At 36.6% G+C, this 24,285-nt stretch overlaps 1 pseudogene across 1 annotated transcript; it reads right to left on the bottom strand.

Annotated features, from left to right (window-relative positions):
* Positions 1-742: 742 nt before the first annotated feature.
* Positions 743-1,424, bottom strand: LOC308270227 (ubiquitin-conjugating enzyme E2 D3-like; annotated as a pseudogene). Its single transcript has 2 exons — positions 1,153-1,424; positions 743-907 (listed from the first exon to the last, which is right to left on the bottom strand). The product of its transcript is annotated as a ubiquitin-conjugating enzyme E2 D3-like (transcript).
* Between the last annotated feature and the right edge of the window lie 22,861 nt (positions 1,425-24,285).

Raw genomic sequence — 24,285 nt, forward strand, 5'->3', positions numbered from 1 at the left:
CAGGAAAGTACAAGCAGTGCCCACTTTCTCTTTTAGGCACAGAGAGGGTTCCAGCCTCCCTCTAATAGGAGATTACAGAAATTTATCTCAGGAGCAAGCCAGAGAAGGGCACATGGTGCCATCCTCCTGTTCTTGCTGCCAGAGGCCTCCAACCTTTTTCCATGAAAAGATTTTAGGGCTGGAATTGCTACTGGTTCAAGCCAGGTATGCAGAGGGTAGAGATTGCTAGCCTCCTATTTAGGCTGGAGAAGATTTTGTTCTTATTTGCTATATTGGTTCTCAGATACTCTATTGTTAGAGGCTAGAAACAAGGATCTGTTGGATATATGTGTGGCCAAACCCCTTTCCAGGGGAGGTGGAAACTGAGTTGATTCTAGGAGCTACTGATGCTGGCAGTGCTTTTGCAGCCAAAAATCCCTCCCAGATTATTTTGTTTGAGGGACACCTTCTCTGTGCCTCTGGCACCATGATTAACAACCAAGATTTCCAGCAGGTACTGTAAAAATTGGGCACTCCTTATGCGATGCATGACCCAATCTTCTTGGGAAGAAGCTGGAAGTCAGGGTTTCCATTGATGAGTATGAAGTGCTCTGCTCGGGGAAAGGATAGTGTGCAGTGTGTCTCTGCATTTCAGATCTGCTTTTACTTGTATATTTTCTCTGCTATCAGTTTTTTTTTTTTTGAACAGTAATTTAAAGTTTATTCCAGCTATAATGCAGGTTATTCTGACTTTAAGGTAGCATCACATGGCATACTTCTGAGTCCATTCCCGAGATATTCTGTTGTACTTATCTCTGTTTTATAGATCCGTGCAATCTCTGACACTAAGGGGTCATCTGGGTTTGGATCACATAGCAGTGAACAAATGGATAAAATAACTTTAGAAATAGTTAAAGCAGAGCCGGTCGTGGTGGGGCACACTTGTAATCCCAGCATTTGGGAGGCTGAGACGGGAAGATCGCGGTTCGCAGACAGCCTCAGCTACTTAGTGAGGCCCTCCACTCAATGAGTCCCGGTTTCAAAAAAAAAGGGGGGGGGGGCAGGGGGTGTAGCTCGGAGGTTGAATGCCCCTGGGTTCCATCCCCAGACCGGCAAAAAAAAAAAAAAAAAAAAAAAAAAGAAAGAAAGAAAGAAATAGTTAAAGCAGACCACTGTGATCTTAGAATATCGAGACAAATGCTGCCATTACTGTTAATATTTGGATGATAAATTCTTGTAAATTCAACCTTAGGTGGTTTGAAGGGGTAGTCTGTAGGAAAATGAATTGTCAAAAAGAATACACTACCTTGATATGGACTGTCATTAGGTCCCATAATTGTGGCTTGCCAATGAAACATATCATCCCCAACTGGACCTGCAGAACATTGTGCTGGAGGGTCACGGGCCAAATCACTAAGTTCCTTATTAATCCGTTTCAGCACCATAGTCTGTGCTTTTCGTCTAGCTCCTCACTATCTGGTGTGTGATCAAAGGTCCTGCCAAAACTCTTGATTATCTGGGCTGCGGGAAGGATGGTCTCTCCGACTCACACCAGCTCTCCAGACACAGGCGCTTGGTATCGGGGGATCTCGCGAGAACCTCATGGCAGGCTAACCCGAGCAGCCCTGCTATCAGTTTTGTAGAAAGCTCTTGCCTGGGTTCTGGCATTCTGCAGAAAGAACTGATCTGGGTACAGGAGTTTACTTGGTGTGTCTAGAGAGGAGACACACCCGTTCCACTAAATTGCCAATGTTATTCCCTTGTTCTTTTAAAATGTATTACATGCCATTTACATAATAAAGTACATAATTTTGTGTATGTCATTTATAAATAAATTTGCCAAAATACATATAAAAGGATGTGTGTTCAAAAGGCTTTTACTAACAAAAGGGAATGCACAATCAAAAAAGGTTATAGTAGCCGGGCATGGTGGCGCACGCTTGTAATCCCCGCGCTTGGGAGGCAGAGACAGGAGGATCGCTCAGGTTCGAAGCCAGCCATGTGCGCTGCCTTAGGAGACCCTGTTTCCAAATAAAAATATAAAATAGGTGAAGCTCGGAGGTAGAAGGGTTTCCAGGAACACCAGTACCACCAAAAAAAAAAAAAAAAAGGTTATAGTATCCACCATCTTTTATCCCATTAAGATGTATGACTACAATGCACCAATTAAAGAAATAGAGCAAACAAAAAGAAAAACATGTTTAAAAGTAAAAATTATATAGAATATGAAAAAAGGCTATAGGAGAAATTTTGAAATTACCAATTCCACTAAATAAATGAAATAGCATAAAACACAGGAACAATCTCATTCCATGTATATATATTTTCTACAGCAAAAAATGAGATTAATTTGATCACAATATAGGTGACAAACTATTAAATCATAAGGCAGCCAGACGATATATATATATATATATATATATATATATATATATATATATATATATTACAAATGCACCATAATACTGGAAACTTGAAAACTACTTTGCTTTGGATATACATAAAGCTAACCTATTATCACCAAAGACTTGGAAAATCATCTTTTAAAAAGAATGTATACCACTTATAATAGCTTCAGAAACTAAACATATACAAGCAAGACTTATGCATTAAAAACTATGAACATTGCAGAGAAATGAAAGATATACCATGTTCATAAATTAGAAAACTGAAGATCTTCAAAATCAGTTCTCCCCAAAACTGATCGAACATGAAATACAAACCAAGTAAAAATTCCAGTAATACTTTTTTCAGTAGAAATTAAAATCATATTCTAAAATGTATGTAGACACATAAATGTCTTAAACTAAAATATACAAAATAAATTATAAGACAGATATGGTGGTGCACACTTGTAATCCCAGTATTAGGGAGGCTGAGACAGGAGGACCTGGGCTCACTACCAGCCTCAGCTATTTAGTACAGCCCTCTACAACTTAGTGAGAATAAAGAATTTAAAATAGGGCTGGAGTGTAGCTCTGAAGTAGAATGCCCCCGGATTCAATTCCCAGTACTGTAAAAAAGAAAAATTAAAGTTGAAGGACTTAATACTATCTTTTTCCAAGATTCCCTATAAAAATACAGTGATCCAGACAGTGATGTATTAGCATTGGAAGTGGTGAGAACAGGGTAGTTTCCAATAAAAAATGGCACATTATTGATACAATGTCATATGAATTCCAAAGACCGCTGACCCACTGGTTACCCTAAATACTGGAGTAGTAAAGGAGGAACCTGATTCTATGAACAAACCTAATGGAAGAGTAAGAAGAGGAAACTATGACTCAGGGCAATATGGGTTGGTGGAAACAGGGAGGCTAGAAATTCTGCCTGAATTTTCTCATGTAGGTTCTAGAAGGGTGATTTGATTTTTTAAAACCCAAAGACTGCCAAGGCTCGAGTGTTAAGTTGCATGGGAATATTTTCTGTTGAGCCAGAGTTGGTTCAAGAAATAGAACTAAGGAAAGAATCAACAGGTCCAATTGAGTGGAGTTGGGAGAGTTAAGTAGGATGTGGGTTGGTATACGAATAGCAGTAGTTACCACTCTCAGGAAAGAAGGGCTTCTGAGAGGGGACAGTAGGTGGTGGGAGAGTGGCAAAGAATCAGGGAAAGGCAATAATTCTCCACCATATTTGGATACTAAATAGAACCTTGAAGTTCTGACAAAGATAAGCTTGATGATAATGTTTTTTTTTCCATCTCAAAATAATTTCCTGTCACGCACCTCAATTATGTCTGAAAATGGCTCTAGAAAAGATAGTTTCAGGTGTGATTATCACATCTGAAGGAAGTCAGATGTTATGGTCTTAAGGCAGGTGGTAGCTTTCTCAGCTGTTTTACCGTGGTAGTTCTATTAAAAGCCATTCCCTTTCAGTGATAGAAGAGTGGCCTTCATTGCCCTAATTCAAGTTCTCATTAGGTTTTGTGACTTTGAGACTTTGGTCAGTTCACATCTCCTCCAATAAGGATGTAAACCAAACCTTCTACCAAAGCACCTGGTATCTGGTTAAAGGATTACTATTTTTATTATTGTTTATGTTCTTTTTCTTTTTTTTTTTTTTTTGAGTTGAGGGGAGGTGTCTCACTAAGTTGCCCAGACAGTCTCAAATTTACAACCCTTCTCCCTAAGCTTCCTGAGTAACTGGAAATACAGGCAAGTGCCACAGCACCCAACTGGCATTTGCTATCTTTATTTTATTTTATTTTATTTTATTTTATTTTATTTTATTTTATTTTCGTGATGCTGGGGATTGAACCCAGGAGCATTCTACCTCTGACCTATACCCCCAGCCCGATATTTTATTCTTTATTTTGAAACAGGGTCTCACTAAGTTGTGGAGGGCCTCACTAAGTAGCTCAGGTTGGTCATAAACCCAGATCTTCCTGTCTCAGCCTCCCAAGTACTGTGGTTACAAGTGTGAACTACCATGCCCAGCTTAGGATTTGCTCTTTGTGTGTGTGTGTGTGGTACTGGGGATGGAACCCAGGGACATTCTACCTCTGAGCTACACCACCAGCCCTGCTTTTTTATTTTTTATTTTTGAAACAAGGTCTCACCAAGTTGCAGAGGGCCTCACGAAGTAGCTGAGGCTGTTCATAATCCTGGATCTTCCTATCTCAACCTCCTAGCTACTGCGATTACAAGTGTGCACCACAACACCCGGTCCGGGGTTTGCTTTTTAAAAGTGAAAAAAAAAAATCAATGGATTTATAAATAACAAAGCATGACCTAGGTTAGCATTTTTAAAATATACAACTTCAATAGACAATATGAAAAAATATCCTTTGTATAAGAGTAAAAAATAAATGAATATTGGAAGACAAACAAGTCTTTTGAAGTAAAGCAGAAATTGATCATGAAATGGGTATAGTTTATCAAAGGGAAGAAAAGATCACTCTTGACTAACAAATTGTGTGTGCTTATACACACACATGCACACACACACACACACACACACACACTCACATATGGAATGTATAAGCAGGTATCTGACATGTGAAATTTTCCTCTATATAAATATAACTAGGAGCCAGGCATGGTGGCACACGCTTGTAATCCCAGCATTTAGGAGGCTGAGAATGGAGGATCACAGTTTGCAGACAGCCTCAGCTACTTAGTGAGGTCCTCCACAACTCAGTGAGACCCTGTTTCAAAATAAAGAATAAAAAATTGGGCAGGGAGTGTAGCTCGGAGGTCAAATGCCTCTGGGTTCCATCCCCAGACCTGCATAAATAAATAAATAAATAAATAAATAAATAAATAATACAAACTATGTATTCAAATTTTTGGTCAGTAATTATTTAATCATTTGACCATATTCTCTACATTATACAACATCACCAGCAGTTTGTAAGACCTATTTTGGTTTGGTTTTGATTTACTTGTTTTGGCTTGGGTTAGTTTGCACTGAATTCAGATAGTCGAGCTCTGCAAACATGTACTTTGTGTCAACACAAGTCCACCCTCTCTCCTCACCAGATGCTCAATTTCACAAGACTGGAGGCAACATCTAAGATTTCCTTTACAGATGCCACCAGCACCATCAATATTACCTTTCATGTAAGCTCTGACTCCAGACCTAGACACATTTCTAATTATCTTCAATGAAGTTTAGTGGATATGGTCTTTTACATTACCACTTACAAGTTAATGGACTAAAATAATGCAATTGCTTTCCACAGATAGTGAGATGCAGAATTCATCTTATTACTTGCCCTGTGCTTCAGAGCGAAAGTATAATAATTTGTTGGATTTAAGCTACTGGGCTATTTCACTCTTGGCCCCACTAGAAATCATTTAAAGTACCTATACTTTGGAGATCTGGTTTCAAATCCTAATCTCCCACATCCCTCTTTTGTATAATAGCAATTATGTCATTTACTTCATAGGAGCTTGTATGGATTAAATAAACTAACATAGCTGAATTACCTAACCCAGGTTTGGGAAAACTGCAAGTTCATTTAAAAATGACAACTCTCTTTCCCATACCAATCCTAGGTTATTTCCATTCCAACTAGCTGGGGTCTTTACCCTTGTTTCTGCCAGTTACCATTTTTAATATATAAGAGGGAGTGGAGATGGATGTTAGTGAACTGGATTCACATCTTGCTGAAATGGAATTTTGGCAATGAGTGGCATAGACTTTAGTATGCACATGCCCTCTGACACACTCTGGTTTCATGCATGTAGGATATACTTAGTTACTTGGGGCTTCCTTATACAAAGATTGCCTGAGTGATGCTCCATTTTGACCTTTAGCTTTATGCTCTGATTTTCAGGCCAATGAGAGCTGCTACCATCTTCTCTTCACAGAAGCTCCTCTTCCCTTGAATCTCCTCTGCATTCCCATTTTACAATTCCACACCTCCACTGCAGTCCTGCTGAGCTAACTCAGTCTTCCCAGAACAATCACCAGATACCAGTCTCTCCTGACAACAATTGTCTGGGCTTCAACATTACATCAGAATATAAAAACAAAATTACTTATAATGGGGGCACGACTATTCCTCAAAATAACTTATTCGAAAAGAATATAAGCCCACAATAAAAGTTTTAGTAAAAAAAAAAATTAAAATAAAAAGTACCCATAGTTTCCCCTGTATTATTATTGTAACAATAAATATTTTGGTCTCTTTTACTTATTTTTATTTTTTTCTTAATAGATACCTTTCTTCTTAAACAATTATAACCACACTGCAAATGGTATTTTATATTTACTTTTCCCTCAACATTATGTGATATTAGTTTTTAAAGTGATCATTACACATCTTAGTAGCCAAATTATTATCCTGAAAAAAGGTATAATACCTACATGATATTTCAGGCACATATTTTCCATGCATGTGTGTGTGTGTTTGTGTGCATGTGTGTGCGTGTATCTCATGATATACTTGCCAAACTGCTTTCTAAAACAGTAAGAATTTATGCCAAGAAACTAATTCTGCTTTAAATGATCTAGTTCCACATAAAATTGGAATTAAAGAACTTTTAAGTATCTTTTGCTCCCCCACTATCTTTCACTCAGAAGGAAATCTGTTGCATATTCTGCTCAGCTATATCAAGTCTGTTCTGAGTTATTGTTATAGATACATTTTAAGTTATCTAGAAATATATTTCAGAATAAGGTGGATTTAAAAAAAATACATGATATACTAGCCAATCAAGCAAAAGGCAATTTTTCCGAAAGTGCTTCTAGGATTTGTGTCTGTGTATGTGAACATGATTTTTGTGGGATTTTGTGGATTTATGCCTTGTACTTTAAATACCAGTTGGTGTATAACCTCAAACAACTTAATTTTTTTTCCTAGAATTCCCTGTGGGGAAACTGCTATTTTACTGTCACAGATAGATAATACCCAGTTGGTACTACATCAGTTCAACCATTTTGAAAAGTATACCACAACTGGTTATCAACACACACACACACACACACACACACACACACACACACACACACACACACACTGTATTAACTAGAGCCCTATAGTTTAAAATTGATTCTACAGAGAAATGATTGTTAGTGTTAAGAACAACTTAAAGATTCCACAGTAAAGAAAATTATTATGTAATTCACAGAGCATAGGCTAAACAGTAGTAGAAGGGAACACTTATGTTATTTTCCTGACTAGCATCTACAGCCTCTTTTGCTAGTAACAATTCTCAAATGAGCCTTTATCATATCCTGAGCAAATCAATCAAATATTTCCAGATGTTACAAAGGTATCCTATCTACATGAAGTAAAGATGTTAAAATGGCACAATACTGAAAAAAGCCAAGAGTAATTGTTATACATATACAGCTGGAAAGAAAGATTTCTAGCAAATGTATTTTGACAGAGGAAAAAAAGAAGCCTTTCATCCTTTTGTGTCCTGATTCAACAGCAGTTCAGTCCAATATCAAAGAGCATTTGAGCTGAATAAAAATTGATTCAAAACATAAGCTTAAAAAATTACTTTGGTAGGGACTAATTCCCTGTGCTCTGTTAAAAAAAAACATGGAATTATTTTTTTAAATATTATCTAGATAAATTCAATATCCATAAATAAATAAAATGTTTTAAAAACAAGTTAAAGTGGTAAATATATCTTATTCACTGAAATAAAAGTGATCACAATGGGGATATAAATAGCAATATTACATGATTATAAAAATAAAAATGATATATTCTCAAATATCTACATTCAATATAATATTTCCCAATTACTGATATTTGACAAAATTTTTTATTTTTATTTTCTTAAGGACTTCACTGAACAACATTTCTTTACTTGCTCATTCAAAAAACATATATATTTATCACCTACTATCTCCAGACATTGCTCTAAGCTGCCTTATCTATGTCTCTTTTCCAATGTGTATTCTTTAGGAAGAAAATTAAATCTAATGCTAGTCTAATCCAAATGTACTTGGAAAGTAATCCAATAACAAGAAGGTTATATAGACTACCACAAAATCTAAAATTTACTATTTGTATATTCATGTAATTTTACATTTTTACATGAATATATATGTTTTATGCATCACAAATGTCTATGGCAGCTTCTGAAATTTAACTGTTATAAGTGGTGCTCAGAAACAGAAGGGGAAGTGTAGCACAGAGAAACTAGATTGGGGAAAGAAACTACATATACTGGGGGGAAAATCACCCCAAAGGAATGGAACACACAGCCATGATACAAAAAGAAAAATAGATCTTACTTGAATTATGTATTAGAGACAGTTACTGGCCTGACAGTCATCACTCCATTGGAAAATATCTACAGAAAAGGCAGTGACCCGATAATGCTCCACTCATCTAAGCATCCACTTTGAATCTGTAAGACATTTGTGGAAATCATGGTCTTTGACCCTCTTAACTCCTAAATATATGTTTTCCTCAAAGCTCCAAAGGATTTAAATGAATTCTTTTGGGGACAAAAAAAGTTTTGTTTGGTGTCCTACAGGGACCTAAAATAATGTATTATAAAAGAATAAAACCTATAGACTGTAATGCAATGTTACACAGAAGTGCAGCCCCACCAACTCTCCTGCAGCCCTGAGCCACCCTTGCTAACAGAACCTCCCAGGGCATCCTTCAGAGCTGCTCTCTGAGTAGCTGCAGCCTCTGCTCTCAGTACTTGCAGCCTGACTCACCTTCATTATGGATACTAAATCTTTGACAAAGTGCCTAGGAACTTTTGCAAAAGCTCTGCATACCTACTTAGGAGAAAGCTCTGCATACCTACTTAGGAGAAAGGGTCATCACATTTCTAGAAGTCTAAGAACAAATTACCTGAGCAAATGGCAATTAATCGGTGGTAGAGATGGGCCAGGATGCACTGAAACAGACAGTAGCCTGCGGTTTAGTCCAATTCACTGCAGCAGGAAAAAAAAAAAAAAAAAAAAGGAGAGGCAAGAAACTACTTTATGTATTAGAGGAAAGAAAAATCCATACTTTCCACATGGGAATTTCTCATGTGTTTTCTTAATGAACCCAGAGTGAGGTTGAGAGAGACTTTAAAGCTGTTAAAACTACTAACATATCTCTTCGGGGATGGGAGAGTATGAATTTCCTAATTCCATCAGAACCATTAATGACTTCAGTTCCTTCCTTTTCAGCAGAGGAAGTAGGAGGATTCTTCGTTGCTCTATGAATCTGAAAAACAGGAGGCATAAAAAATAATTCATAATCATGTTGTGGAATGAAAAACTCTTCACGTAGAAATGATTCTTATGGTTGGAATTCTAAAAGCTCTTCAAAGGCTAGATTATTTATTGTAATGGAACATAGTTCTGAGTTAGCATTTCATAATAACTGAAGAGTTATCTTTTCTCCTAGGAGGTTTATTTCTTTAAAGGACGGACGCCTTAGCCTCCAATGAAGAATGGATGCTTTTATTTTCAATCCTAAACTTAGGACATAAATGAGGAAATGCCAAGAGGAGTTTATCCCCTCTCATCCCCTTCTATGTCCATAATTTTTAAAAAGAACTCAAATCCTTACCCAAGTAACAAGAAAGTAGTCATGTGTGTGATAAACAGATAAGGACCAAAAGAAATTCTTGAAAGTAGAATAGAATTGCCAGTGCTCTATTAATTTGAAATTCAGTTAAAGAAGGAGGGTTGGACAGCTGGGGAGGAAGTAGGAGGCTCTGAAACCAGGAGGAACAGAGACCTCCACCCTTGGGTTTAGAATGTAGGGCTGCAAGCAGAGTGCACTGGGGAGAGAGAGTCATGTGCTAGCAGAGCCCCATGGGGGGATCGTTTAAAAGGATAAGGGAGACAAGAGTTAGAAATCTTTTAAAAGATGTAAGCCTGATTTATTTGAGTGAATTAAGTCAAAAGGTATATTTCCTTAATTTGAACATTTTCTTACAATATATACTTGCATATATCCCACAGACATATAATTATAGTCTGGGAAAGGATATGCATCCTAATTTACTAATGAGCTGGACAATATTTAATATGAATCATCCATAAGTAAACATCTTTAAAATAGCAATATACTGAGCTTTTGAGAAGTCTTTTGAAAAATAAAACTCAAATTATTTATCTTAGGGGTTTAAATTCATTGAAGTATGATTGATTATTCACAGTAAAACATACACAAGTAATTTTTCTTTACAATAAAAGCCAGCCTCTATAGAAATTTGCATTGCTTATAATACAATGAAATATATCTGTGTTTTTAGCTTACTTTATTTATTTATTTATTTATTTATTTATTTATTTATTTTTGCCGTGCTGGAGATGGGATCCAGAGGCATTCTACCTCTGAGTTATACCCACAGCCCTATTTTGTATTCTTTATTTTGAAACAGGTCTCACTGAGTTGTGGAGGGCCTCACTAAGTAGCTGAGGCCGTCCACAAACCGCGATCCTTTGTCTCAGCCTCCCAAATGCTGGGATTACAAACATGCACCACCACGCCCAGCAGCTAGCTTACTTTGTGTGGGGGGGGGGTGAAATTTAACAAATACCCAATACAGTTTTTAATAAAATCAAAATACTACAGGCTTTTCAATTATTCCAGCAGCTAGCTTACTTTTGTGTGTGTGTGTGGGGGGGGTGAAATTTAACAAATACCCAATACAGTTTTTAATAAAATCAAAATACTACAGGCTTTTCAATTATTCAAAAATGAAATGAATAGGTTAAGAAAAAAGTTTTAATAAAATATTAAACCAAATATAAATAAAATATAAACTATCAAAATTTGTAGGCTACAGAAAAATTTTGCATAAATAGAAACTTAATGAACTATAAGTATTGTATGCAGAAATAAGGGAGTTGGAGGTTTAGCCTAGTGGTAGATCTGGGTATTATTATGTATGAGGTCTTGTTTTCAATTCTAAGCACCACAAAATAAGATAAAACTATTGAAAATTAATAATAGAACCTTCTACCTTAAGAAAATAGTAAAAGAGCAAGTTAAGCCTATGGTGGGTAGGAAAGGAAAAAATAAAATTAGAATCAAAATTAGTGAACTTGGACACATAAAATCAATAGAAAAAATAAAAAAACATAAGTGGTTTTGTGAAAAGACCAGTAAAACTGATAAACCTATAGTTACACTAACCAAAAAACCAAGAGAAAAGACACAAATTACTAATATTAGCCATAAAAGAAGGTCACTACTACTGACTCCATGACATAAAAAGATAATAAAATAATATTATAAACAGGTTTAAGATTAGTTGATAACTTAGTTGAAATGTACTAATTCCTGGAGAAACAAACTACCAAAATAGAGCTTTATAGGAAAATAGATAATTCAAATAAACCTTTATCTATTAAAGGTATAAAGGAAAGCAAGACTGGTTTTCCCAGTGAATTATAACAAATATTTAAAGAACCATTATATCAATCCTCTATAATAGAGAGAGAGAGAGAGAGAGAGAGAGAGAGAGAGAGAGAGAGAGAGGAGAAATGCAATGCTTCCTATCTCATTTCATAAGAGCAGAATTATTCTAAACAACCAAATAATATCTAAACAAGATAGAAATTCTATAAAAAGGAAATCAGTACAGTTATAGCTCTCATTAATATAAATGTAAATATTCTCAATAGAATATTAGGGAATTGAAAGCAATGAAGTATAAAAGGAATTATATTCCATGACCCAATGGGATTTGCTTCAAGTATATAAGATTAGGTTGACATTTGAAAATCAGCTAAGTCATCTATCATATCAACAATTTAAGAAGAAAAATATGATAACATCAATAGATTCAGAGGCATTTGATAAAATCCAACACTCATTCATAATTTAAAAAAAAATAACTATCAGCAAGCTAGAAATAAAGGAGGTTCTTTTCAACTTGATAGACAACACCTAAAGAAAACTTACAGCTAACATCATATCTAATAATGAAAAACCTGATGTTTCCCCATTAAGAACAAGCAAGAATGTTCCCATTCACCATTATTTTTAACAATGCAATAAATAGCTAATGCAATAAAACAAGAAAATCTAGCTAATGCAGTGAAACAAGAAAATGAATTAATATGCATATAGATTGAGAAAAAAATAACTAAAAGTGTCCTTGCAGATGACAAGGTTGTCTATGTAGAAAATCTGAAAGAACTTCTGAAAAATGTTTCTGAAACTAACAATTATAGCAAGGCTGTAGGATGCAGAGCAAGAATGCAAAAATCAGTAAGTTTCCTATATCCCAGCAATAAACAGTCGGAATTTGACATTTAAAACACAGTACAGCAGAGCATGGTAGCACATGCTTGTAATCCCATACTTGGGAGTCTGAGATGCAGAACCAAAAATCCATGGTCTGGCTCAACAACTTAGTGAGGCCCTCCGCAACCTAGTGAGACCCTGTTCCAAAATAAAAAAATAAAATAGGGTTGGAGGTGGAACTCAGAGTGCACCTTTGATTCAATCCCCAAACCATAACACACACACACACACACACACACATACACACACTACCATTTATATTAGCATCGCCCCCACACACTAAATGAAGTACTTAGAAATCTAATAAAACATATACGTGCTTTATATGAAGGAAACTATAAACCCTGATTAAAATAGAAAATAAAAAGAAGAGTACTAAATAATTAGACACTTGATGTTCATTGATAGGAAAACTCAGTATCTTCAAGATGTCAGTTCTTCTAAATTTGATTTATAGATTCAAAGTAATACTAATAAAGATTCCAGAAATCTTTGCAGCTATCAATAAACTTTTTTCTAAAGTTTATATGAAGATAAAAAATATCCAGAGTAGTTAACATGGTATTGAAGAAAAAGAACAAACTTGGAGGACTTATACTACCTTACTTTAAGACTTACTCTACATTATAGTAATCAAAAGTGTGATATTTTGAAGAAATAAACAATTTAAAGAACTCAGAAATAGAACCAAATAAATACAGTCAACTGATTTTGACAAAGAAACAAAGGCAATACAATTGAGAAAATTAACTCAAATCTCAAAAGGAATTACAAACCTAAATGTAAAATGCAAAACTATAAAACTATAAGTTAACACATGAGAAAAATCTAGATGCCCTGGGGTTTACAATGAGTGTGTGTGTGTGTGTGTGTGTGTGTGTGTGTGTGTGTGTGTATTACTGGGGATTGAACCTAGGGGCATTCTACCTTTAAGCTACACCCTCGGCCCTTTTTAATTTTGCTTTTAAACAGAGACTCACTAGGTTACTGAAAGTGTTGTTACGTTACTCAAGAAGCAAAGTTGTCAGCTGGAAAGTCCACCTGCCAAGGGGCCATTCCAGCCTTAATGATCAGCATCTCTGGTTGCAACTTTTAAGTCTAAGGGAAGGGATAATGCTTAATTTCATTTAGGAAAAGAATTTAAAATTTTTTGTTTGGGAACAAATTGATGTCTGAGATAACAGTATCACAAAAATCCTAATCTATCCCATTTTACCAACTTGTTTCTTCTGGAGCTAGATCTGCAAGTCAACTGGTAATACCATAGGATTTCAAGTTGTCTCCTTTCTAGAAAAGAAGTAAAGCAAGATAAATACTTGATGGCACCAGGACACTCTATGGGAAGAGCCAACAAAATGTATTGGTCAAATTGTGAAACAGTAGAACGATGGAACTCCTTCTTGAAAATATGGTTTCGTACATAATACAAAAGTATTTGACAGAACAGATGACAAAGCCATGCTCTTTGCTTGGAATAAAAAGTTGAAAGAGATTGGAGGGATCATCTTTAGAAGTCATTAGGTAAGTTTATGATACTAAATGGAATGTTTGGAATTAAATCTTTTCCCTACCAAAGGCAACCATCAGATAGTAGGGAACCTTCCTTTCTGTCCATCTCAAAACAACTGGAAATGGCCCAAGTTCTCCAAATTTTTCTTATTAATTTCTAAGAGAAAAATGAGCTATAGCCCCATATAGGGTAAAGTCTTTTGAACTCTTAGCCCACATAGGAAATTCAGTCTGTCATTTACACATCATTTGTATAATATTTACATATTATGTTCTATTGGGGAAATTTTTGTTTTGCTAAATCATTTGCTAAATGAATAATGATTTATAATAACATAGTTTCTAAAACTACATTTTATTTTTTTATTTTATAATATTTTTAATTTAATTAATTAATTAATTTTTTAAATTGGTGCATTGTAGTCATATATCAATCACATTGGAGTACAAGACTTGAGAGGATATACAAGCACATATCATCCAATCAGGCCTCATCCCACCCCATCCCATTCCCTCCCCCTCCCTCGATCCCATGCTTCTTTGGTGATTAACTTTGATACATATGTTTATGTACCTCCTGTGTTTTAAAGAGGCTCCTTCCTCCACTATTCCTTACCCTCTGATTGGTCACATTAGTTGCTTCACTATAGGGTCCTTTCTATAGCTCAACCTCTTCCTGTTGCCCCTTTCCTCCTAGTTATTGCTGATTAGGGGAAGCATGTGATTTATATTTTCTGCAATATTTCTCTGTGTATGCCGCGTTGCAAGTACCGATCCCACTCTTGACGGCCCCAGTAGTGGCCTGGCTACCCGGTGGACTGATCCAGACCTCACTGGCTCAAGCAGTGGCCTTGCCTCATGGGAGGCCCCAATTCTGGTCTCGCTGGCCCTGACACCAGCCTAACCCCTCAGCTGGCTCCGATCCCGGCCTCGGAGGCCCCAGCACCGGCTAAAACTACATTTTAAAATGTTCAATGTCGCAGGGCGTGGTGGCGCACTCTTGTAATCCCCGAGCTTGGGAAGAGGAGACAGGAGGATTGCGCTGGTTCGAAGCCAGCCACACTGATTTAAGAGACCCTGTTTCCAATATATGTGTGTATGTGTGTGTGTGTGTGTGTGTGTGTGTGTGTGTGTATACACACACACTAATATATTATATATACTAATATATTATATATACTAATAGTATATATATATATATATATATATATATATATATATATATACACACACACACACACACACACACACACACGTAACCCAGAGGTAGAAGGGTTTCCAGGAACCCCAGTACCACCAAAAAAAAGTTCAATGTCTTAGAAATTTACTTATGCATCAAGCAAATCTCTCCCATTACCAACTGCTTGCCAGCTGTGCTACTCTTTCTCCCCACTTTCCCATATCTTACCATAATCAAAAAGTGGTGGAACAACTATAGCTCATCTTAAACACACCTCTCTCAAAACACATCTACTTTTTAGAAGCTATTTCCTATTCTGTTAATGTCACTGGCTCTCATGTCTTCAAAACTCACGAGCTAAATTTTGTCTTAAGTGGGCAACAGAAGAAATCATCTGTTTTGAATAATTATGGCTAAAAGTGACTGTAGATATCAGGATTAAGTAATAGGAGCTAAACTACAGATAATATAATAACAACTATGATCAAATTATCTTTCTCTAGACTTGGTCACATTTAACATTTATTAAATGTTTTTACATCCAAAGTAATTTCAAACAAGAATTAAGTATATATAGAGTTTGAATCATTTGTGTTCTGTTCTTTAAAAATGCTCTGGAATTTTTCAGTTAATTTCTTCCTTGACTGGGTTTCCTTTTTTTCCCCCACTCTCTATTGTTTACTTGAGTAACTAGCTTGAATCTTTAATGCTCCTCAAATTCCAAAGATGGAAAGTGAAAGTGAAAACAACTTATGTTGAGTGTCTCTGATAGTCCAAGGAAGTACTGGTCATTTTACATGCATTTTTGCCATTTGATCTCCTCAAAAACTCTACAAAGTAAATTTTTCCTATTTCAAAAAAAAAAAAAAAAGTAGGGACTCTAGGAGGTAAAAGAGGTTTCACATAACTAAGTACGGAACAAAGAAATAAGTTGGAAGCTTGTATCCACATTCTTTCTAATAAAATGTTTCTCCTCAAAATGAAGTTCTTTTGCCTCTTCCAAAATTCTTTATCCTGCCTTTCCTAGTTTAGTTATAAAACCACTATTCATTCTGTTTCCAAAATAAAAAAAAATAGTGATTTGCCAATCTTCCTTTTTCATAATTTCTCCTCCTCCTTCCCTATTGCTTCCCAGATTGCCTTAAGTCCACATCCGAACAGTGCGAGAACTCCAAACAGTTCTCACGCCCCACCTGTCTTGGCTCTCCATTGTCAGTACAGGAGTTGGGGCCTACATATTGTCCAGTAAGCTCATTGGTAGCATTCTGTCACTGTTCTTTTCTGGAAGGGTCCTTTCTTCTTTCTTGTTTACCAAACTCATTCGTCTGGTGCAGGTTGTTAGCCACTTCCTCTCAGGCTTACCTGGTCCACCTGGTCCTTGCCAACCTCATTCTAGCCCCATCATCTTCTCATCATGCTTCTCTGTGCTCCTGATGTGGCCTATGAGTACAATATTCTTCCCTGGCTTCCCCAGAATCTTTCACAGGGATCCTCTTCCCACCTCCTTTGCCTTTCTCTGTCATCCCAACTTTGCCTAAACAAAATTTTTGTCTCTGATATTTAATATATATTTCTCTTATAGCACTTATCTATCATGTTACAATTCATCTACAACTTCATTTTTCCTCAAGATCATGTATTGCAGGTACCAAGCGTGTGGTACAGTATATTGTTGGTACTCAAATTTATTATATTTTTAAAAAGAAGTTTCATTTGCCAATAAAACAATAAAAATGGCCATATAAATTTGCATTTATTCATGAATACACTTACTGCTAGAAGAACTGAAACAAAAGACTTATTTATGGTTGGTGAAGTGTTATTTAAATAACTTGGGCTAAATGACTGTGCATAAATATTTTCAAATATATTTCCTCAAATAACTATCCAAAAATAACTCTAAACTATTAGTGCACAAAGAACATAGAGTTCTAATATTTTATTGAGATTGGGCAGTAGATGTTTCAGGAAGTTTTGTCCAGTAATTGTGTAATAACTTTAAAGCAAATTTCCTTCAGAATGACTGTTTATATGGAATGTGTTAATGAGTCTAACATATACTCTTGTAATAATTAAATCCTACATTAGCTAGTAATGGCAATTTTGTTTTATAAAAAACAAATCAGCTGGGTGTGGTGGCACGTGCTTGTAATCCCGGCATTTGGGAGGCTGAGACAGGAGGATCATGGTTCGCGGACAGCTTCAGGTACTTAGTGAGACCCTTTGCAACTCAGTGAGACCCTGTTCAAAATAAAGAATAAAGCCAGGCATGGTGGCGCACGCTTGTAATACCCGTGCCTGGGAAGCGGAGACAGGAGGAAGCGGAGACAGGAGGATTGTGCAGGTTCGAAGCCAGCCGCGGTGGCTTAAGAGACCCTGTTTCCAAATAAAAAAATATTTTAAAAAAAGTCCTGGGCGTGTAGCCCGGAGGTAGAAGGGGTTCCAGGAACTCCAGTACCACCAAAATAAAGAATAAAAAATAGTAGCTTGGAGGCAGACTAAGTAAACATATATTAAAGTATATAAATTATTCCATATATATTAGACAAAGAAGGGAATTAAAGAGTCTGTAAAATATTACACTTAATTCAAAAGTGAAAGAAAGTCCTTAAAATGCTTTTAAATTGTTTAAAATTAAAATTAATAAGGCATTGAAGTCATGGAGCTGCTTTTTTTTAAAAACAAAACTGGCACAGAATTTCTGGGTCTTAAGCCTTTTAAAGACATTGATTAGTAGGGAGGCTTGTAAGCATTCTTTTGAAACAGTAATTGTTTTTCAAACATTAGTTTAAATGTTTCTAGATTGTTTTAAGTCTTAGAATATTTTACAATGATCATATCTACCTCTTTTCCTTTCCTCCTGGTCACTCTGGCCAAATTATATTCATGTCAGGATCCAGTAGAAGCAATCTACCTCCATGTGAATGTGTGAAAGCAACATTAATTGCTCCCAAGCTTCTGTCCCAGTGTGCTTTATAAACACCATTATTATAGTTACTTTCTTTCTTTCTATTATCACTATTTATTTGTGCATCCTCCTTCTCCAGTTAGACTGACACCTCCATGAAGACAAGAACCAGAACTACATTTAGGCGAGGGGAGTATAGCTAAGAATAAACCTGGGAAGTCATGGTGGTGGAATAGTAGCTAATGGGCAGAACACAGATGTTCTGTGTAATGCTCCTCTGCTCAGGAGAAAATTACAGCAGTAACTTTATCCTGTCACAGTAGCTTACCATAATAAAAAATATCCAGGGATTAAAACAAAAGAGGCACTCAATATTTGTTGAAAATCATAGAAAACCCTAACACTGAGCCTTGGTGCCTCTCAGTGTGGGTGGGCAGGGAGAGGGTGCAATATGGGAGTAAGTGAGGGAAAACGTGTGCTTAATAGACAAGGCATCCTATAATTCAAGTATACAGGGAACTGTGGGTGCCCCACCCCAAAAGCTGGGAGAGGAGAGTATTTCTTTGAAAACATGTGTAATTATGTTTACTTTTGCAATACACTTCTCAACCTGAGACTTGTAACATGTGTTATGTACTTTTTAGAAAGAGATAGTATAGGTAACTTTCTAAGGTAAGGGGAAGGAGACTCGGAATCAGCTAAAGAGGCAGTTGGACAATAATGCAGTATATATTTCAAAATAGCTAAAAGAGAAGAGATTTAAGTGTTCTTATCACAAACAAATGATAATATTTGAGGTGATGAGCGAAGGAAGGAAGGAAAATATCCTTTAGGCTCAACATAACAAGCAACACTTTGAGTTGAATTAATGTCTCTTCACAAGGCAAAATAGTAATCAGAAAGTCTAAAAGAACCCCCCAAACCTAAAATATCTCTAAGACAAAGGTGTTTTGGAAGATCATAAGATATTTTGAAAATCTAATTTCTTCCCAGAAAATAAATATATTCACTTATTTTTAATGCCACTGGATTATGGAGTATATAGAGTCCCATCCATCTGTGCATGTGGAGGTAAAGACCCCTGGGGAGGTCTGAAGCAGCTCCCTGAGAAGCATGCCAGACCAGTGGACTTTGAAAATAACAAGTACAAAGACAGCCCTCAAAGCTGTATGTCATCTTCCAGAGGCTGAGCGAATCCTCCTCCAGCAGCAGCAGCAGCACCAGCAGCACCAGCAGCATATCAGTAGTTGGGAACTGAGCAAGTGGCTGCCAGATGCTAAAAGCATTTTGGGACTCCAAGCCAGAGACAAGCAGACACGGAGCTATTTCGCAAAGGAGCCAGAAGCAAGAGGTTCAGAGCAGCACTGCCTTGCTCTGATAATCTGTTTGAACAGAATCGCCTTGGGACAGAGCTTCAAGACACATGAATGGAAATGGCTTTTCTCACTTTCTCTCTTGAGGCTCTCTCCTTGAAGAGACTTTGCAGGGTGTGGGGATGGGGTACAAATCTCAGAGACTGGTGTTTCCATAGTCTAGCAGAGCTTTTTAGCAATCTCATAAAAAAGCTAAATAGAGGACTATATTAATTAACGTTCTCCAGAGGAACAAAATGAAAGGAGATAGAAATTCAATTATATATACATATATATACATATATATATGCATATATATGCATATATATATGCATACATATATGTATTATGAAATACACATATGTATATGCATAACATATATATGTAAAGAACCAATTTACCAATTTACAAATATACTACAAGGCAGTGGCTCACACCATTATGAAGGCTGAGGAGTCCTGGATTTGCCAGCACCACATTGGAGACCCAGGGAGGCAATGGTAGAGCTCTAGCCTGAGTTTGAGTCTAAGAGCAAGAGAAGACTGATGTAGTTCAAAGACAGAGAGCCAGACATGGTGACTCATGCTTGTAGTAATCCCAGTACTTGGGAGACAGAGGCAAGAGGATTGCAGGGTCAAAGCCAGAATCAGCAACTTAGCAAGACCTTGTTTCTAAATAAAAAATAAAATGGGGCTGGGGATGTAGCTTGGAGGCAGAATGCCTCTGGTTTAAATCCCCAGCATCACAAAAGAAGAAGGAAGAGAAGGAGAGGAGGGGAGGAGGAGGGGGAGGAGGAGGAGGAGGAGGAGGAGGAGGAGGAGGAAGTGTATTCTCCCTTATTCGGTTTCTTTGTTCATTTTAATAGGCTTTCAATAGACTGGATATCTAATCTATTGGGAAGGACACCAGCTTTTTCAGTCAATAGACACACATATTAACCTCATTCAGCAACACTTTCATAAACATACCTAGAATAATGTTCAACCAAATAGTTGGACATCCTGTGTTCCAGTCAAGTTGATACATAAAATTAACCATCACAGTGACCTCCAGTAGAAGGGTGGCCAAGAAAATGTTTAAAGGGATGGACCATGGCCCAGAGTAGAACACACAAAATAGACCTTGGATACTGTTACTGACTACTGTAGACATGGTTAACAAGAGAAGTCAGGAAGACTTACTGATGCTATACCATAGATACTTTTTTGCCAAGAGTTAATAAAACAACCCCAAAGTATGAGCTCTTTCTTAGATCCTATCTAAAATACAAGTTAAAATGTTTTCTTTTTTTATTCTCAAAGGTATGTACTGAATGTCTATTAAGACTACATTGCAGTGTTTGCCTCACTGATCATGCCTTTTGCAAAGAGTTGCTTTCTTTTTATTTGTTGTATTTTACTTCTGGGCTATTGTGATGGTTTAGAGGGTTTTCCAATATTTATTTTGGCAAAAAGTGTATTAAATTTTGCAACATTGTGTGTATAATCCTCTAACCATATCATAAGTTGAGAAAACTGGTAGGTTTGAAAGAATAATTTTTTTTATATTTCTCTGGTTTAAAATGAGGTGATGGGTGATTCTGGAGAAGCATCTGATATTTAGCCATGAAGGAATATAGTTCTCAATGTTTTTTAGAGTATTTGATAGCCTTCTCATTTATCTATGAATTCCAGGTACCAAAATTTGGTCAACTGGCTGTTATCCATGTTAGAGGTAGAATAATTTTAAAGGCAAAAATAATCTCAAACTATGGACAACCTAAATCATGTTAGGTTTGATTTTAGATGTCCTATATACTTGTGTTTGTTTGTTTGCATCAAACTTCCCTATTTTTTTGCTATAATCTCACCATAACTTTATTCATGATTCTATATTAACTGAATAGTTAATACAGAAATTTAGATCTTAAACTTCTAATAATATTTGGATATTAATGATTTTGGTACTGGAGATCGGACCCAGAGACATTCTATCTCTGAACTACATCCCTAGATCTATTTTATTTTTTAAGTCTCTCAGACCTACAGAATCTCACTACGTAGCTAACAGGCTTGCTAGGTTGCTGAGGTTAGCTTCAAATCTGTGATCTTCCTGTTTCAGTCTCTCTAGCACTGGAATTGCAGCCATGCACCATCTTGCCTAACTTGGATATTAAATTTAAAAGAAATTTTATAAAATCGATGGAATTAAGTGCATCTTGCACAGTTAACTGAAAATAGAATATGCATGGTTAATCCAGCTGAAGAAGAATGATTTTCTTGTGATGACTTCAGTAAACTAAGGCCCATAGGAACAGAGAGAGCACAAACATTCCCATCTGCTTTACTTAGCTTCTCCAGCTAACATCTCCTCAGTAGAACCCCAGTGCCCTTTGGTCTGTTGTCACACAAGAATGAAGCCAACAAAAAAAGAACTTTTATAATACATGTCTTCATACATATGTATTTATTGGGAACACCTCTCCTTGGAAGACTTGTCAAATTACAAACAATTCAGGTATAGGGAAAGCGTGCATGTGTACTGTGAGTTATGGAAGGCCCTGAAACAGTCTCTGGCATACACTTTCCAAGCACATTTCTTTTGCTTTCTTTCCCACCTCTTGCTCTCTCTGTTGCTTCTTTTTACCCACTTCTGTCCCCTTTCTCTCCTTCTCAGCCTGACTCCTTTTAATTTTTCAACTGAAATGTTTTGCTGTTCCTCTTTGTCATAACATCCTTTGAAGAAATCCCTCGTCTCTCAAGTCTTATTTTCAGTGCCTCCTTCCTGCTAAGTGTCCCTTCTTATTCCCACGTTTCTGTGTGCCTGCTCCTCCGGAGTTTGTTCTTTAATTCCTCCTTGGTCATAGCCCCTCATGCAGGTCTTTCTCAAGTCACTTTCCAGAGGATAATCTCTTCACTTCTGGCAAGGTGCAACAAAGAAAAAGAGGCCAGAGAAGAAACAAAACCATTAAAGCAAAGAGACAAATTAATGGCGAGTTTATTCCATACTGCCTGTGCATTTCAGGGCAGGGGAGCTGGTAATAGGTCACAACATCAAGAAATCACTTTGACAGTGAAACATCTGTCATGACTGAGGGCCAGGCCCTGTCTGTGCCTGGCGCCAGGCCTGGGGCATCAATTTATATCTCCCTTTAAGGCTGCTGGCCCCTGATAGAATCACTGATATAGTGTGTGCAGTGTCAACCACAATTAATACCCAAGTTCACCTCTGATCCCAGGAACCGGACTATTGACTAACAATAGCAATGTTTCCCAAAAGATTAAAAATAGCTATGTTTAAGGAATATTATCTCTAAAGCTCTCACCATGAAGGAGAGAAAGAGGCAAATATGAAATCAATAATTTTTAACTCGATGACCACAATTTAAGACAAAAATTAATTTAAGTCTTCCCAAAAGTGCTTCTATTTATTTTTACACTAAGAAGTCCAAGGAGTGGGGGGGAATCAGAGTTGTAGGACTATGGATTGCAAATTTTTTATTAATGAATCACTGTTACTGAGTGTGGTTTTGGATTTCTTAATCTGAAGAGAATTCTGGAGAATAAAGCAGTGACTAAGAAAAAACTGAGGCTGTGAAGCAGGCATTGTATCAGTGGCAGAATCCCAGGGTGACCGTGGAAAACAACACTGGGTCTCACTACAAAGTCAGATTGTTTTTCCATCAAAATTCCCTTTTACAGGATCTGTCAATCAAATAAACACCATTCATGTCTTAAAAGCTAGATGTCTTCTAAGAGTGCAGTCTCTCCAACATTTCCCATCCATTTCATTGCAATCAAATAGAAATCTTGTGTATCTGGGTAAAGCTCAATCCCCTACACATCATCTAGGATGAAATAGTATATGAAATACACTCTAATAGGATAGTCTAAGAGTTAAGGAAATTTGAAAAAGCAATAACTTACATATTGCATGATCACAGACATTTGTGTTCCTTTTCACATTCTTCATTCTTAATTTACTGTGAATTCTGAAAAAAAAAACTGTCATATTCCACTGATCCATGTTAGGTGTCACTTGCTCTTTTATGAAGCACTTTCTTTGTTGCTGTCCAACTTGTGGAATTCAAGGCATCCCTTAACAGAGGGCTGCCACCTTTTTATTAGCCTCCAAAGAGAAAGCAACTGTGCTTCTGCCATGAGTTCAAGAGGGTTGTGCTTACAGAACCATCTTGCAATTTTCCTCAGCAAAGTTTAATCCTAGCGTCAGTGATTAATAAAGCTTCAAGAAATTTTAAGCCTATAACTGTCCCTTGATATCTGTGAGAGATGGTGTCCTTGACTCCCTATGCATACCAAAATCCACAGATGACTTTATTAACATGTCATAGAATTTGCATATAACCCACATATATCTTCATACCTATACCTATACTCTACCTATACTTATACCTATACATTGTGTGTGTGTGTGTGTGTGTGTGTGTGTGTGTGTGTGTGTGTGTGTTTTACTGGGAATTGAATCTTGGGGTGATCTGCCTCTGAGCTACATTTCCAGCTTTTTGTTATCTTTTTGTTTCAAAACAGGGTCTCACTAAGTTGCTGAGGACAGCCTTGAATCTGTGATCCTCCTGTCTCAGCATCCCAAGTACTGAGATTACAGATGTGTGCTACCACGCCTGTCTTCCCATTTTTTTAAGTAATCTCTAGATTATTTATACTACCTACCACAATGTAAA

The sequence above is a fragment of the Muscardinus avellanarius genome (assembly GCF_963383645.1).
Source record: "Muscardinus avellanarius genome assembly, chromosome: 11".
NCBI classification, from domain to species: domain Eukaryota; kingdom Metazoa; phylum Chordata; class Mammalia; order Rodentia; family Gliridae; genus Muscardinus; species Muscardinus avellanarius.